General features: G+C 48.3%; 1 protein-coding gene across 5 annotated transcripts in view; it reads left to right on the top strand.

Moving 5' to 3' along the window:
* Window positions 1-3,298: 3,298 nt before the first annotated feature.
* Window positions 3,299-6,000, top strand: part of Ktl (BTB/POZ domain-containing protein Ktl) — a 103,307-nt gene continuing 100,605 nt past the window's right edge. For 3 of the 5 annotated variants that reach the window (XM_086977795.1, XM_086977794.1, XM_086977793.1), the window contains exon 1: window positions 3,299-4,102. The gene's annotated coding sequence lies outside the window, so the exon portion shown is untranslated. The remainder of the gene's footprint in view (window positions 4,103-6,000) is intronic. The other 2 variants (XM_022815634.2, XM_022815616.2) reach the window with 2 other exon arrangements.

The following is a 6,000-nucleotide window of genomic DNA, read 5'->3' as shown; positions in this document are numbered from 1 at the left end:
GGCCTTTGGCTGTGACTGCAGGCAGGACAGTGCAGGACCGTATTGCAAGAGGCTAAAAAGCTGCTCAGTTGGTCAGAGTCAGTAAGTTTGCATGCGTTTCTGTTCAATGCTGTGCACTAGTTAGCAGGACTTTTATTCCGTTAGCTCGGCCTCGCTTGAACGTTTTTCCTAGGCCGTGTCCGCTCCAGCCGATCTGCGAGCGCAGTGACCACCACAAGCCTCGGTTGGGTGTTTGGAAGAGAGGAGGAGAAAGGTGGCCAGTTTGCAGGCAAACCCTGTAGAACTACGTAATCCACGCGCCCCGCCGTAAGTTAGGTAGGCTGGTGACTATGTCCGCAGCGGCAACGCGCAGACGGCTTGCGCAAAGGCTTAAAGGCTGCAGGGGATAGCAGCGGCAACAACGGCCAGTGGCTGCCACTGATGCCGCCAACTTTGTAGCAGACAGAACTAGTGAAACCAGGACGCAGAGCGTCGAGTTGGTCTGCGGCTACCAACGGACTAGGTTGTGAGAGTGTGAGAAAGGGGACAATAGAGGAGGGTAGGACTATCGAACGGGGGAGGGACTGCGTCTTGAACAAGAAGGCAGCCAGTATGTCTGGTCGTCCTACTAGGCCTAGTGGAGTAAGATGAACATAGGCTGTAATGGGGCACGTTAAGCGGGGTTCAGGGTAGCGGTTAGGGATTCGAGTGATCGACATCTCGGCCGTCTTTCGGTTGTGAGCAGAGCATTAAGAAGCAGCAGTAATGCTCATAAGATGACGATGGTATAAGTACGGAAAAAGCAACAGCGTAAGGTGTGATCGTTCTCTGTTAGCCGAAGGGGGCAGAATGACGCAAGGCTGAGTAGACGGATGAGCGGGAAAAAAGCAACAGCCGCGCCAGGGCACAGGGGCAGCAGAAAAATGACTCAGAACGGCAATAGAAGCGCAGCGGAATAATGTCTTAGACGGTAATAGCAGCGCCAGTAGCATAATTACAGCATCAACGTCGACGACGACTACGCAGCCCATTTAAAGAGACGTGCGACATGTCGTTGTACCTGCTGGGTTCTGCTTTGTCCCCTGGTAACTGTTTGCTAAGTAGCTGCTGCTCCCCTTTAAAAGGCTACCAAACGGTCGTCGCGGTGAAGACGCTACGGGAAGATAGGTGGGTCGTGACTGTGTACCAGTAGTCGCGGAAGTTACTTGGCCTACGGGAGCATCCCAACCTGCGACAATTTGATAACTGAATGTAGGCAGGTCTAGCAGCATAACCTAGTCGGGTACTGTGAGAGTCACATGCGAAACAAAAACAGTACGAGGTAAAGTAGAAGCACGCGCTAACGAACGAAACGCCATGAAAAATGGCGAGAAAAAGCACAATGCTGGTATTTTGGCAATACAGACGAGACCGGCATAGAAGTCGGAAACAGCGGTAACGGCAATAGAAAAAGGAAGGTGGTCACCGAGAGAGGGGGGAGGGAGAGAGGGAAAACCATCAGCGAACGAAAGAAGAGAGAGTGTTACTAAAGCCGGTGTTTGCCCCCCATGTTCGTTCTGGGCTTATGTTGCAGCGGCACCCATAGTAACGGTGCAAGGCAATGGCTTGCGAATTTTTAAGTTGCACGTATTGAATTTGTCTGCCGTTTTTTGTTCCATACTCATTGCATGACAGGCTTTGCTTCTCGTTTCTCTTTACTTTTAGGTGTTAACAAACTGTAGAAATGAACTCAGTTAGTAGAAAGGAGGCCTTGTGGAAAGCAAAATCAAATAGAGGTCAATGGTAAGAGGCTTCAAGTCAGGCTGGATAATGGCCGTCAAGCGATTAGGGGGCATTATTAACTGGGTTGGCAGGTAAAGCGGAGCTGACGAATTGATGAGCCTATGTCTCTTGCAAGTCGTGGAAAAACTATTGTTTAAGGTTGAAGACGCTACCCTCACCGCGCTTGAGGATTGATAACGCTTGTTCTCTGCGGGCTGTAACTTAGACCGTTTTACAAAACTGTCGATCTATATATCTTTAACGCCTTCATATGTCTGTTAGTATATTCTATATGTCCAACTTATCAGTTCTTCCTATCCTGAACTACTATAATTGTCTTGTATCGTAATAATCACTTACTTCGATTGAACATTATTGTTACATTTTTTTTAATGACATCTTTGAATGTTTGCAGCTATTATGCATGCAATATGAATTTCAACAGACTCATTGACTAGTCGCAGTGTAAATAGTCCGGGCTTACCCTTTGCTCTGCGCAGCAGCCTAATGGGAATAACCGACCGAATAGGTACACTTAGGCGCTATGATAACGTTTTAGCAGAAACAACCGATCGGCAGTGCAGAACTTGCTTCGCAGCATGTACCGATGTTAGTCGAGAACTTTATGGCTGGTCGTGTGTCAATTCACGTACTGCATCTACGCCTAATGCTTCGAGACCTAAGTTAACCAACAGCATAGCGCTGCAGAATCACACCAAGGTGCTGCAGAGGTTCATCAGGTTTCTTGGTTTCTCGTCCCATTGCCGTACTTCTTCATCCGCTTACCAGCTTCGTCGTATTCAGCGAGTTAGAATGCCATACACATTCATCTCACGGCGTTGGATCATCGGAAGCGGTAAGCATGGCAACGGTTCGAGACGGACATATTTATCTTGACTGAATAGGCTGATCAGTGTGTGGAGAAGGAACGGACAAGTGTATTCGTCGGAAAATTCCCGAATCGATGAATTACTCTATGAAGCGATAAAATCAATGACGCGCTCGACAAACCACGGCGCTCGCCCAACACGATCCGGTTCGTTATCTAGGAACCTAATGAGGTTCCTCTCTAAATGGAATTGAACTATATGTACATTAGCTGCTGGTGCCGAATTATATGTTTCCCTAGACCGCTTTGCTTTGCCTTCTTTAACCAGCTTAAACCTAGTATAGGTTTGGATCGGCTTGCCTTACGAGTAAACCTAACCTAACTGTTTTGCTTGTTCAGACCTACCAGCCTGTTTGGCAGGCTGATAAGCTCTTGCCACTAGACGCTTCTCTGATCATTGCTTCGTCGTCTCGGCTCGACTCGGCTCTTCGGAGACGAAGGGCGTCGACGTCGACGTCGACGTTGGAACCGCTTGCAGTTGAGGCCCTCCGTAATATTCTCTTTCTCTTTCCTACCAGGAACGGAACCCTCGTTTCTTATACAGAATGACACCAAGCATCACCTTGTACCACATGGCATGCCCTCATCGTATGAAGGTTGATACCCTCTCCCGACAATTCCAACCCTCGCCTCGGCCACCCTTTCTCGCATAGGGCCTCATTTACCATCAGCAAGCTGCTCATCGTATCCACCTGTTTTGCTTATCGGACGGTTTCGGGAGCGCGCCAGAGGTAGCAACCGGGGTACGCCAGCACGAAATCCTGTGCCTGTCGCCAGACGGTCCGTCCTAGTAGTCGTTTCCTCGCCTTGCCACGTGACAGCACGTACAACTTGTGTAGTGAGAGGTTACGATAAGTGAGTGTTGGGGGCGCACAGAGTTGCCGTCCATTGCGCCAGTCGCCGGCGACAGGATTCCCGCTGGTGCTCGAAGCATTTGGCTTTGGTTTGTAGCAGGGGTAGCAGCACAAAGCAACGGCAGTAGCCATGTTGTTCTGCTAACTTGATGAGCGGTCTCTGCGCAAACGAGTGGGTCGGAACACTCCGGGGCAGTCATAGGTTGCAACAAACGAGGTGCGTTAGCCCGATCCAGCTGCATTGCTTAGCCTTGCTTCAATAACAGACTTCGCAGTGCGGGTCACGAGCAAACACCTGGTCGAGCTTTACGTAACAGAAGTAGAAATAACATACGTTGGAGCGCGGCCAGTCGCGCAGATATCATCTCGGTGCTTTTTGTTTGTTCAGCAAGATTGTGTATGTGTGTGTGCGCGGTTACGCGTATCACTGTTCGTGAAGACTAAGGGATATAACTCGTTAGATTCAGTCACAGAAATCTTCAATAACAGACAGCGCTTCGACTACAATACAACAGCTGAGATTAGCAGTACGCAGGCTTGAAGCGACGCGTGCTCACTAGCAACAATAAACACGGAGGAGAAAACGGCCGTTTAGAACAACAAACACCGACGCATCTAGGTAAGTGCATAGATGCTATCCAACATTGCTAGGCTGTGCAAGTAAGCGATTACTGAGCAAATAGCAACAGTAACAATATGCATGTGATGCATGGTCTACCGACGATCAGATCGACCCAATCACGTCTTGCATAAATTAATTTCGTGCTCTGCAGCAAATAAGCGTTCTCGAAATCGGCGTTTACTCAGTCTGCCTCACCAGCTGCATCAGGACAGCCGTCCATCTTCGCAGTTGCCCGTTTCATGAAGCTGATGCTGTAGCAGTTGTGTTGCTAAGGTAGTGTATGGGTTCACCTATCTAACGGCTCTCCCTCGGGTAGTACTGACAAAAGCAGTGCTATTTATGCTATCTTTCGATGAAAGGATTGCTAAGGAATTTGTATAGTTTAGCAGGGAGTCCTGGAACTGTGCCCTAGATATTTACTCATTGATTGAGTGGCGGATGCATGACACACCAGCGGCAAACCAAAGTAAAAAAAAACGTTTGTTTAATATCGCTTTAAAATTAGACAGATGGAAACGTTAACATTGATACTGTACACTACCAATAGCAGATGGGGTAAATGATGAATTTAGTCATTCCGGAGCGGCTAGAAATAAGTGACAAAATAGACTTCGGAACATCTGCCTCGACCTGAGCCCGGTCCTGCCAACGATCCAATGAATTTTATTATATATGAATTATATTTAGGTGCCTGCTCGTTGACGATGACTAGCAGCTACCGATACATACAACACCTTCAGTTCCGCGCCATACGGCAAATTAAACATATTCCCAGGGAACGGTTTTAAGGTCCTATTTATCCGCTTCCCTCACCCGCATCCTTTCATATGAAGTTTTTATCAGAAGCTCGAAACCGCATTTTGCAAGCAGTGGATACGTACCATACCAAAACCGACCCGCAAGTCCGCGTGTTTGTTCTCTACGTGCCAAGTTAAGTTGGCGTCCGAACTCTGTCAAAAGTTGTGCCTCGTTTTCGATAACGATATTGCCTTTTAACGCTTCTAACACTTATGCACCACAAGCATCTTTCTTTTCGCTGAAGCAGCATCTAAAGTTATAGTAGCACGACTGGCTCTCTAAAGGACGCCAGCAGCAATTCGCTTTTGTCGTCAAGAGTTTTTTTTTTCTGTCAAAGAAGAGGAAACTGAAGTGGAGAAGGAACACTGCGAACTCTGTTGCTGCACGCGGAACTTTCGTGGAATGTCTCTGACAAGCAGCGACGACGGCAACGTAGAAACTAGTTTCGCTGGCTAGTAAGCTAGCCATGTCTTCACCAGGCCGAGGCTATGAAGCGCAATAGTAGTAGTATTGTCTCATCTACCTCTTTTTCCCCCGAGCTAACAGTACGCTCTCCTGGTATCCAGCCCTTGTTAACATCCCTGCCGCCTCAAGGGTGCATAGTCTTAGGCAGCAACCAGGCAGACAAACTAACAACAAATAGTTGCGTCTAACCACGGTAAACCGCATCCCTTGTTGAGGTGCTTCGGATTGTTGTCATCTTTTTTGTTTTCGAATAACGCAAACTTCCAGACTCATGTTCCCCATTCCGATTTGAGTCAGGAATACACAATCATGGCCGGTGTGATAATGCTCGATCGGTCGGTGAGCAGAACAGGCCGTCGTTTCCTTTTTGCTTTTTACTTCTGCCATTTTCCGAAAAGCTCTCTTCTCTATGCTGCCTACTGTTCTGCGACTATCCCGCAAGGGGCGAGAGGAATGTCTGGTCACCAGCTGGTTTGCCTAGCCCAGGGCAGCTTGGTCCCGTTGCCCGCTATCCTCAACGATAGCGGGCTACAGAACGGACATTCTAGGGTCCGCAGACCGCTTGGCCAATCGGTAAAGCGACTCTGTCGTCATGTAACGGATCCTGCTGTGGATTTTTCTTTAAAAATGTA

This window comes from Varroa destructor, unplaced genomic scaffold (genome assembly GCF_002443255.2).
Source record: "Varroa destructor unplaced genomic scaffold, Vdes_3.0 BEIS01000001.1, whole genome shotgun sequence".
In the NCBI taxonomy this organism is placed as follows: domain Eukaryota; kingdom Metazoa; phylum Arthropoda; class Arachnida; order Mesostigmata; family Varroidae; genus Varroa; species Varroa destructor.
Note: the sequence above shows the minus strand (reverse complement) of the source record. Positions and strands in the feature narration are given on the sequence as shown.